General features: G+C 37.9%; 1 long non-coding RNA gene across 2 annotated transcripts; it reads right to left on the minus strand.

Annotated features, from left to right (window-relative positions):
* Window positions 1-5,759: 5,759 nt before the first annotated feature.
* Window positions 5,760-12,031, minus strand: LOC129081755 (uncharacterized). Of its 2 annotated transcripts, none has more exons than XR_008530333.1 (3): window positions 11,673-12,031; window positions 11,194-11,268; window positions 5,760-6,052 (listed from the first exon to the last, which is right to left on the minus strand). It is a non-coding gene; the product is annotated as an uncharacterized LOC129081755 (long non-coding RNA). The 2 variants fall into 2 exon arrangements; XR_008530332.1 differs by having other exon boundaries at window positions 11,174-11,268.

The raw sequence follows: 12,031 nt of genomic DNA on the forward strand, positions 1-12,031 counted from the left end.
TGGAAGGATGTGGCAAAAAATATTCTAAGCAAATGAAAAGCAAAAGGCAAAGCAGCCAGGACAGCTCTGCCCAGCAAGGCTCTCAATTAAAATGGAAGGTGAAATAAGAAATTTCCCAGACAAAAGATGGCTAAGAGAATGCACCTCTAGCAAACCAGCACTGCACAATATGCTAAAGGAACTGCTTTAAGATGAAGAAAAAGAGTCTATGAATGCCCAGTTCCTTCACAGTTGCCAATACTTGACATTACCAATATTTTTTAATATGTATTAATCTGATTGTGACAATGATGTGTTATTTTGATTGTTTCTTTATTATTTGTTGAAACTAAACCTGTTTTTGTATATTTCTTGCAGATTTCTATTATTTAAAAAACTTTAAATGATTTCTTTAGTAACTTTTATCCATTTTTTGATTAAATGTAGAATTATTTCCCTAAAAAATCCAAAACAAAACAAACCATTAACCCTTTCTTAGATGTGTTGCAAATACTTTTCTATTCCATTACTTGTCCTTTAACTTTTTTATATGTATATTACTGTAGAGTCTTAAATATTTAATACAGTTATATTGTCAATTTTTACTTTATAGCTTCTGATTTTGAATATTTTACTTCAGAGTAAGAAAAATATTAGTTTCTATTTTCTTCTAAAACTCTTTGGATTTTACATATTGATTTTTAACTCACCTGAACATTTCTTGTATAATGTGTGAAATACAGCTCTATATTTGTTTTATTTCATGTAATAGTGGTCCTGCACCTTATTTCTTGAATAAGCCTTATGTTACCCATCGATTTGAAATATCAGCTTAACCATATATTACCTTGTTAGACAGATATTTATGTTTGTCTCTAGAATGCTCATTATATTTCATTTATTTACTGGATTATTTCTGTGCTGGTGTCATGTTGATTTAGTTGCTGAGACTTTATAATGATCTTAAATTTTTTAATATTTTATAATTAAATTTGGCATATAAAAAATAAATAAAATCAATCTGCATTTAAGTAGAAAAGAAATAAAGAGAGAGAGAGACAGATGGAACTCCAACCTTCTGCAGCATCATGGATGGAACTTGAGAATATTATGCTAAGTGAAATAAGCCAGTCTGTGAAAGACAAATACCATATGATCTCACCATAAGTGGACTCTATTCAACAAAGTAAACTAACAAGCAAAATAAACCACAGGTATGGAAACATGGAGCCAACTGAAAGTGAACAGGGGGGATGGGGAAAGAGGACAATGGTGGAAAGAAGGGGAAGGGACTAGACAAAGAACATGTATGAATGACCCATGGACGTGGACAACAGAGTGGGAATTGACTGTGGGAGTGGGGGTTGGGGGTGGGGTGTGTGGAGGGGGTAAAAGGGGAAAAACTGAGACAACTGTATAGAATAAACATGACTTATAAATTAAAAAAATAAAAATAAAAATAAATTGAAAAAAAATTTGTGCCACTAGCTTGGTGAGGGAATATATGGATTTTCCCTTGCTGACATATCTTCCCCTGGCATTTTATTTACATTAATAAAAAGATCCACTTTTGAAAAAAATGGGTAGATCTTCAAACAAAACATCACAAGGAGATTGTGGAAGTGAACAATGCATTAGATCAAATGGACTTAACTGACATATATTGAAACTTTCATTCCAAAGAAGCAAAATACACATTCTCCTCAAGTGCACATGGAATATTTTCAAAGATGGACCACATGATAGGACACAAAACAAGCCTCAATGGATTAAAAAAATTGAAATCATAACAAGCATTATATTGAACCACAAGGCTTTGAAACTAGAAACCAACCTCAAGGAAAAACTCAAAAACATTCAAACTCATGGAGACTGAATAGCATGCTATTAAACAATGAATGGGTCAATAATGAGGATCAAAGAAGAAATCAAAAAGTCTCTGAAAACAAGTGAAAATGAGAACACAACAGACCAAAACCTATGGGACACAGCAAAGGCAGTCCTGATAGGAAGTTCATAGCAATACAGGCCTATCTAGAGAAGACAGAAAAATCTCAAATAAACAGTCTAATGCTACACCTAAAAGAACTAGAGCAACAACAACAAACAAAGCCCAGAGCAAGCAAAAGGAAGGAAATAACCAAGATCAGAGCAGCATTAAATGACATAGAGACTAAAAGAACAATTCAAAGGATCGATGAATCCAGGAGCTGGTTCTTTGAAAAGATAAACAAAAATTGACAAGCCTTTATCAACAAGGCTCATCAAGGAAAAAAAAAGGATGCAAATAAATAATATCTGTAATGAAAGAAGAGAAATAACAACTGATACCACAGAAATACAAAGGATTCTAAGAAATTACAATGAACAATTATATGCCAAGAAATTTGAAAACCTTGATGAAATGGACAAATTTCTAGAAAAATATAACCTGCCAACACTGAATGAAGAAGAAGCAGAAAGCCTGAACAGACCAATAACTGCTGGTGAAATAGAAGCAGTAATCAAAAACCTCCCAGCACACAAAAGCTCTGAACCAGATGGTTTCAGAGGAGAATTTTACAAAACATTTGAAGAAGAGCTAACCCCTGCCCTTCTCAGACTTTCCAAAAAATCAAAGAAAAGGAAAGACTCCCAAATTCTTTTTATGAGGCCAACATCATCCTAATTCCAAAACCTGATAAAGACACAACGAAGAAAGAAAACTACAGGCCAATATCGCTGATGAACATAGACACTGAAATCCTCAAAAAAAAAAAAAATACTGGCAAACCACATCTAGCGATACATTAAAAAGATCATCCATCATGAATAAGTGGGATTCATCCCAGGGATGCAAGGATGGATCAATATTCACAAATCAATTAACATAATACATGACATAAACAAAAGGAAATACAAAAGTTACATGATATCAATAGATGCGAAAAAACACTGGCCAAGTTACAGCACTCATTTATGATTAAATCACTCAGCAAAGTGGGAATAAAGGGAGCATACTTCAACATAATAAAGGCCATACATGAAAACCCTACAGCCAACATACTTAATGGGCAAAATCTAAAAGCTTTCCCACTAAGATCGAGAACAAGAGAAGGTTGTCTGCATTTCTATTCAACATAGCATTGGAAGTCCTAGCCACAGGAATCAGTCAAGAAAAAGAAATAAAATGTATCCAAATTGAAAAGGAGGAAGTAAAACTATCATTGTTTTCAGATGACATGATAGTGTACATAGAAAACCCCATAGACTCCACCCGAAAACTACTCTACCTGATAAGTGAATTTGGCAACATAGCAGGAAACAAAGTCAATATTCTGAAATCAAAGGCATTTTTGCACAGCAACAATGAAATATCATAATCAGAAATCTGGGAAAAAATCCCATTTGCTAAAGCAACAAGAAAAATAAAGTACCTAGGTATGAACTTAACCAAGGAGGTAAAAGACCTGTACTCAGAAAACTACACAATACTGAAGAAAGAAATTAAGGAAAACACAAATAAAAGGAAGCATATACTATGTTCATGGATTGGAAGAATTAGCATCATCAAAATAGCCATACCACATCCCCCCCCAAAAAAGAAGAATTTTACATTACTTTTCTACAAAGTATAAATGCACACTTACAGAAGGATTTCTAAAAACCTGTTAATGTGAAACAAGTGGGTTCTTTTGGTTTAGAATAAATTCTCCAGTGACATCACAGATTTTAAAGCTGCTGTGTTTCTTTAACTTGAAGATGATGACCTCTGGAAAAGTGTGTTAAGGACTTGACAATGGTCCTGTAGTGACAATAAAGACACAGAGTTTCCTTAGAATTGTTTCCTGGGTGAAAAAAATCAGATTCCCTATTTGCTGACATTTAGAGACACTGTGATGCATTTTTAAATAAAAAAGGAATTGCTGAGTAACAAGCACGGTGACATGACTTCAATTTTGTAAATAAACAGTCATGAATCCTTTATTCCAGGTAAGTCCAAAGGGGCTGTATGTGTATGTTGGGAATGGGGCAGGGAGGGTTCTTTTCTATCTATCTTTGGATTGGTTCACATTTCATGCTTAGCATATACACATTTTGTATTAATTTATAGCCTTTTACTAATGTTTATACACAGATCATAGGTGTTCAGTTTAATGATTTTTGAAAACTGCATAAGCTGTTGTAACCACCGCCCGAAAAGCTATAGGACATTTTCATTACCCTGGGAGGTTTCCTGATGACCATTTTCTGACAATCCCCTACCACCCTGCTATCTACCCTGTCTTAGTCAATGGCAGTCTGTCTTTTATCCCAATGATTGATTTTGTCTGATCTTGACCATCCTATAGATGGGATCATATAACATGCACTCTTTTGAGTTGGGATTCTTTCACTTCACATCGTGTTGCCCCATGTATTTTTTCCTTTTCACTTATAAGCCATATACAACCATGTTTCTATCATACTTTGTTTATTCTTTCTCCTATTGATGAGTATTTTGGTTGTGTCCAGGTCTTGACTATGAAAAATAAGGCTGCTGTGAACATTCTGCAAGTCTTTGTGTGGATGTATGTTTTTGTTCACTTGATTAAAGATTCTAGGAGTAAAACTGTTGGACCATAGGGTATATAATTATTTTCAATAAAGGAAATAAAGCAATAAAACTGCAGCAATTAAAAAGGGTAATTGCAAGTCCAAGAATAGGCAAACACAAGTTACAAGGAATACATAAATTTGTGCTCTTCCAATGGCCAGTCTCAAATGGGCCCTTGCTGCCATAACCTCTTCATGACCCTTTCTTACAACTGTGGCCACCTGGGACCCTTCAACTTCCAGAACCACTGATTTAGGCATTCCCCTATCCCAATTTTTGACCACATGTTCTCTCATTCAGCCTCTGGTTCAACTGCTTCAGCATGGCCACTCATTGGTTTTAAAGGGACCTCTAGTTCACTGACCTCTATGATTTCCCTCATTCATAAGCATATGCCTTGTTCAGTTTAGATATAGTTCACTATTGCCCTTTTCTTATCATTGAAATCATCTGGGAATATTGTCAGCAATGGATGAACCCAAAGATCTGTTTACTTTTCCACAGTACCTCTGAGTAGCCTGGTGCTGCTAGAAAAGGGTCTCAAAACCATATAGATGGGTCCTACTTATGACTACCAATCTGAAATGAACCCTCAACCCTCAAAAGACTTCTCAAACTTTCACAAACCAACTGCCTTTCCCCATCCCACCTCAGCAAATGATCTCACCTGTCATTTATAGAGAGAATAAAAACTTATGAGGTGATATCTGACGTCATGTACCAACATAAAACAGAATAAAGGAAATCCCTCATTCACCTATACCCATGCATCTAGCCATCTATATATCAGTCCATCCATCTACCCATTTACCCATCCACCCATTCACATATTTACATGTTCATCCATCTATCCATGCATCCATTCATCTGCACATCTATATATCTTTCCTTCCCTTCTTCCTTTTTTCTATATATGTATTCATGTATCCATCTATCCTTCCATTCATTCGTCCATCTACATATAAATCCAAACACCCATCTACTTACCCACCAATCTAATCCATTCATTCTTGTCCTCTCTGTAGCAGTCAAAGCTCTCATCCTCCTGTATTAATCATGTGCCTAGTAAACTTTTCATCTTCTTTTAATTAGTTAATTGCTTTTATTTATTTTTATTTATAAATCATGTTTATTCTATTACAGTTGTCTCAATTTTTACCCCTTTACCCCCTTCCACCCATCCCCCCCAACAGTCAATTCTCACTCTGTTGTCCACATCCATGGGTCATTCATACATGTTCTTTATCTAGTCCCTTCTGCTTCTTTCCACCATTGTCCTCTTTCCCCATCCCCTCTGGTCACTTTCAGTTGGCTCCATGTTTCCATGCCTATGGTTTATTTTGCTTGTTAGTTTATTTTGTTGAAGAGTCCACTTATAGGTGAGATCATATGGTATTTGTCTTTCATCAGCTGGCTTATTTCACTTAGATTAATATTATCCAGTTCCATTCATGTTGTCACAAAAGGTAGGAGTTCCATCTCTCTCTTTCTTTCTTCCTGAAATGCAGATTGATTTTATTTATTTTTTTAGATGTTGAAGTTAATTATAAAATATTTAAAAAATTAAAACCATTATAAAGTCTCAGCAATTAAACCAACATGACACCAGCACAGAAATAATCAAGTAGATAAATGAAATATAATGAGCATCTAGAGATAAACATATATATCTAACAATATAATATATGATTAAGTTGATATTTCAAATCAATGGGTAAAATAAGGCTTACTCAACAAATAAGGTGCATGGACCACTATTACTCTATAAACACATATAGAGCCCTATTTCACACATTATAGAAGAAATATTTTGGAGAGTTAAAATTCAATATGTAGAATCTAAGGAGTTTTAGAAGAAAATAGAATGAATATATTTCATGATCTGAAGTAAAATATTCAACCCCAGAAGTTATAAAGTAAAAATTGACAATATGACTATATTAAACATTTAACTATATAGTAATATACATATAAAAAAAGTTAAAGGACAAGGAACAGAATAGAAAAGTATTTGGTGCCTAAAAAGTATTTTAGGTGTCTAAAACATGGTTCATAGTTTTTTTGTTGTTGTTGTTGTTTTTGGGAAAAAAGCTTTACAAACCTTAAATCAATAAATGGATAAAGAATACCAAAATTCATTTAAAGCTTTTTTTTAAAAATAGAAACAGGCAAGAAATATACTAAAACAGGTTTAGTTTCAACAAATAATAAAGGAACAATTAAAATAACATCATTGTTACAATCAGATTAATGAGTATTAAAAATATTGCTAATATCAAGTATTGGCAACTCTGAAAGGAACTGGGTATTCATAGAAACTTTTTCTTCATCTTAAAGTAGCTCCTTCAGCATATTTTGCAGTGCTGATTTGGTGGAGGTGTATTCTTTTAGCCTTCCTTTGTCTGGGAAACTGCTTATTTCACCTTCCATTTTAATTGAGAGCCTTGCTGGGTAGAACAGTCCTGGTTGAATGCCTTTGTTTTTCATTACTTGGAATATTTCTTGCCATTCCCTTCTGGCTTGTAGTGTTTCTGTTGAGAAGTCAGCTCCTAGCCACATAAGGGCTCCCTTGAATGTTACTCCCTGTTTCTTCCTTGCTGCCTTTAGGATTCTCTGTTTGTCTTTGATATTTGCCATCTTAATGATGATGTGTCTTGGAGTGGCCTCACTGGGTCCCTCTTGAATGGGGCCCTCTGTGCTTCCTGGAACCATGAGACCTTTTCTCTTCTGAAATTGGGGAAATTTTCATCATTACTTTTTCAAAGAGGTTCTTTATCCCTTGCTCCTCTCCTTCCCCTTCTGGTATCCCTTTTATGCAGATATTATCGCATTTCAGGTTGTCCTGCATTTCCCCAGCTGCCTCTTCATTCCTTTTCAGTCTTTTTTCCATTTCTTGTTCTTTCTGGGGGCTCTTTTGTACCTTATCATCCATCTCACTGATTCAGTCCTCTGCTTCATCTAGCCTGATTTTGATTCCTTCTACTGTGTTCTTCAATTCAGAAATGGTATTCTTCATATCCTCTTGTGTCTTCTTCATAGTTTCTATATCCTTTTCCAGGTTGATATAGTTTGCTGTAAGATCCTGATAGTTTCTCTGCAGTTCCTCATAGTTATCTTTGAGCTGGTTCATAAATAAAGGCATTTTTGTACACCAGCAATGAAACAGAAGAAGAAGAAATCAGAAAAAAAATACCATTTGATATAGCAACAAGAAAAATAAAGTACCTAGGAATAAATTTAACCAAGGAGGTAAAGGACCTGTACACAGAGAACTATACAACATTGAAGAAAGAAATTAAGGAAGACACAAATAAATGGAAGCATATGCCGTGCTCATGGATTGGAAGAATTAATATCATCAAAATGTCCATACTACCCAAAGCAATTTATAGATTCAATGCAATCCTTATTAAGATACCGATGACGTATTTCACAGAAATATAACAGACATTTCAAAAATTTATATGGAACCATAAATGACCCCGAATAGCCGCAGAAATTTTGAGAAAGAAGAACAAAGTAGGAGGGATCACACTACTGGATGTCAAACTATACTACAAAGCCACTATACTCAAACCTATCTTGGTACTGGCATAAGAACAGACCCATAGACCAGTGGAACAAAATAGAAAGCCCAGACATAAGTCCAAGTCTATATGGGCAACTAATATTTGACAAAGGGGGAAGAAGCATAAAGTGGAGTAATAATAACCTCTTCAACAAATGCTCTTGTGAGAGCTGGACGGCTACATGCAAAAAATTGAAATTGGATCATCAGCTGGCACCATACACAAAAATAAACTCAAGATGGATAAAAGACTTAAATATAAGTCGCAACACCATCAAAGTCCTAGAGGAGAACATTGGCAGGAAACTCTCAGATATCCCACACAGCAATTTTTTCACCGATATGTCTCCTAAAGCAAGGGACATAAAGGAAAGAATAAACAAGTGGGGCCTCATCAAAATAAGAAGCTTCTGCATTGCTCAAGAAAACATCAGCAAAATGAAAAGGGAGCCAACCATATGGGAAAATATATTCGCTAATGATACATCAGATAGAGGTTTGATCTCCAAGATATATAAAGAACTCACTCAACTCCACTCCAAGAAGACAAATGATCCAATCATAAAACAGGCAAAGGACCTGGGCAGATGCTTTTTCAAGGAGGAGATACAGAGGACCTAGAGACATTTGAAAGGATGCTTAGCATCACTAGCCATCAGAGAAGTGCAGATCAAAACCACCATGAGGTACCACCTCACACTGGTCAGAATGGCCATGATAAACAGATCAACAAACAACAGGTGCTGACGAGGCTGTGGAGAAAAGGGAACCCTAGTCCACTGTTTTTGGGAATGCAGACTGGTGCAGCCACTGTGGAAAGCAGTGTGGAATTTCCTCAAAAAGCTGAAAATGGATCTGCCTTTTGATCCAGTGATTTCCCTGCTGGGACTAAACCCTAAGAATCACAAAACACCAATTCAAAAGTACCTATGCACCTCAATGTTCATAGCAGCACAATTTACAATAGCCAAGTTTTGGAAGCAACCTAAATGCCCATCAGTAGATGACTGGATCAAAAAATCATGGTACATTTACACAATGGAATACTACACAGTAGAAAGAAGAAAAGAACTACTACACTTCGCGACAGCATGGATGGAACTAGAGAGCATTATGGTAAGCGAAGTAAGCCAGGGGGTTAAAGACAAATACCATATGATCTCACCTATAAGCGGAACCTAACCAACAAAACAAAGATGTAAGGAAAATAAGACCAGCAACATTGAAAGAAAAAGAAACCAACAGAGACAAGAGGGAAGGAGGGAGGTGTGGGCGGGGGAAAAGGAAGGGAAGGGGCAAGTCAAGGAACACATAGCAAGGACTCATGGACAAAGCCAAAGTGGCAAAGGACTGAGGGAGGGAGAGGGGTGAGGGGGGCAGGGGAAAGTGGTGGGGAGAAGCAGAGACAAATGTATTTGGAAAAATAAATAAATTTATTTAAAAAATAACAAAAAAATAAAACAAATTCTGTCCTGAAACAACAGGAAAAAAAAGAAAAAGAAATTGTATCCTTCATTTCCTCTTGCCTCTTATTGATAGTTTCTATATCCTTGTTCATGTTGATATAGTTTGCAGTAAGTTCCTCAGAGTTTTCCTGTAATTTTTGGTAATTCTCTCTGAGGTCCCTGAGCTCATTGAGCTTCCTTAGAACCATTGTTTGGAACTCAATATGTGATAGTTTACTTGCCTCTATTTCATTTAGTTCTCTTTCTGGGGATTTTTCCTTTCCCTTCAAATATTTCTTTGTCTCCCCATTATTTGTGAGACTCTTCTTTTTTGCTTCTGATTCTTAAGTTGCTCTGTCTTGATCTCCTGACTTTGTGGTGTGAACTTGTATGGTTGGAGACCGCTGTTTTTACTTTCTGGATCTGCCTCTGATAATGTCAGATGTTGATGCTGTCTGACTTTAGCCAGTCTTTTCAAGATTTCCAGTAATCTACTGTTTGTGGCTGTCTCCTTCAACTGTAAATTTATCCATTCTGCACACAGCAAGCTGCCTTAGACAGCTCAGGGCGTGGTGGAGTCCCTCCTGGGGGCGGGGTTATTTGGTCCTCTCCCGCTGCTGCCCTATGTGGGAGGAGCAGTATTTGGATCCTTCCAGCTACTCTCTCCATTCTCTCCACAAAGTTTCCTTCCCCAGTCTCTCCTCAAGTTTCTCGAGACCTCTCTGCAATCCCTTTAGCCAGGGATCTACTGTCTGTGGCTGCCACTCTGTACTCAGCAGGCAGCTTATACAGCACAGAGCGGGGTAGAATTCCACCTGGGGGTGGAGTTATTGGGTTCTTCGACGCTAGTGCTGCTCAGGAGCAGTGGTCTCTGCCTGAGCAAGATGGCTGCTGCTGCATGGGGGATGAGTCAGCACTGAGATCCCACCAGCTACTCTTTCAGTTCTCTCCCTGAAGCCTCCTTCCCTAGTCTCTCCTCAGGAGTCTCCAACTCACTCTGTCCCCGCCTTTGCCAGAAACCAGGATAAGTGGCTGCAAATACAAATTTATGCGCTGGCCCTTTAAATGGCTCTTTGTGTCTCCAGCCGCCTGTCTCTGGCAGAGAGCAACCCTGCCTCTTTTTGCAGCTGGCCGTTTTCTGTGTACTTTTTGGGCTCTGGTGCTGTGGGCTAGAGATCCCCACTTATGGTTTAGACCTTGCTCTTCTCAGGGGGTTCCAACTGGCCATTTCAATGTCCTTCTGGTGCTGCTGCCTGTGAGTGCCCTGCCTTCTCAGGACCTTACCACACTCCTTACGAGTTAGATAGTGCTAAAGCCGATTCTTCTATCTCTGAGGTTAAAAGGCTCCTCTCTCGCTATTATTCAGTTATTTTTTTCCAGGTGATTTCTCCCTAGTTTAGTTGTAATTCCAGGTTGGTCCTGGGAGGAGGTCAGTGTGACTTCCACTCACTCCTCTGCCATCTTGATTTCTTATTTTTATTTTTAAATCTTGTTTATTCTATTATAGTTGTCTCAATTTTTCCCCTTTTCCCCTACTCCATCCATCCCTCCCTGCCCCCCACTACCACAGTCAGTTCCCACTCCTTTTTCTCCTATGCCCCTTACCCATTCCATGCTGTTAGTACCTGGCCTTAGCAAGCCATATTTCTCAGGCTGCTTCCAAATGAGCGTCTTCCAGTTTGTTCAAGCACTGGGAAGCCCTGGGGGAAGATGAGAAAAGAATGAGCCAACATCATTCCTCTGTGCTTCAGGTTGCATCTCCAGGAGTAGCTGTCTGTCCTTGATCCCAGCTCACCCTGGGCCACCCTCATGGTCTTAGTTCCCGGGTGGTTCACTTTTATATTTTTTCCCGTGCCAGCTGACTCCAATTTCAGAGCTTTGAAATACAGAGCAGATCAGGGAAGGCTTTTGAATGACCAGGTACATAATTGACATAGGGAGCCAACAGCACTGACTGCTATGGAGAGGTCAAAATGGGGAGAAAAGTGTGTGTATTGGGTTTGGCAACATACAAGATACCAGCTACCTCATCTTCCCTTTGTCAGACCATCTGGTCTTAAGGGTTTCAGTTTCCTATCTGCTGCTAATTTCTGGGCTGACTCACCATTACTTGTGTGTACACTCAGCTCTTCTAATGCTTCTTTAACTACTGCTTCATATTCAGTTTCCTCCATTGAACTTGGGTAGGCTGTCTCCTAAATGGATGGTTATCAGCTCACCTGCTGGTATCTTTAGGTCCCCTCTCCTCATTTTCTTGCTACTTCTGCTCTATAGTCTGACCTAGAAGGACATGAGAGAGTCCTGGAAGGAGATCTGAGGAGAGAGGGAGGAGAATGAGATGGGTGTTATTATTCCCCTGGTTCTCCCTTGTAGCTGGCTGTGTCCTTGCCCACTCTTCTCAAACAGCTCTCTCTCCACACTTTCCTCCTCTGAGTCGGATAAATGCTCCATGTCCCTACTCTC

The sequence above is a fragment of the Pteronotus mesoamericanus genome, unplaced genomic scaffold (genome assembly GCF_021234165.1).
Source record: "Pteronotus mesoamericanus isolate MK-2021 breed Mesoamerican mustached bat unplaced genomic scaffold, CSHL_Meso_final scaffold_118, whole genome shotgun sequence".
NCBI classification, from domain to species: domain Eukaryota; kingdom Metazoa; phylum Chordata; class Mammalia; order Chiroptera; family Mormoopidae; genus Pteronotus; species Pteronotus mesoamericanus.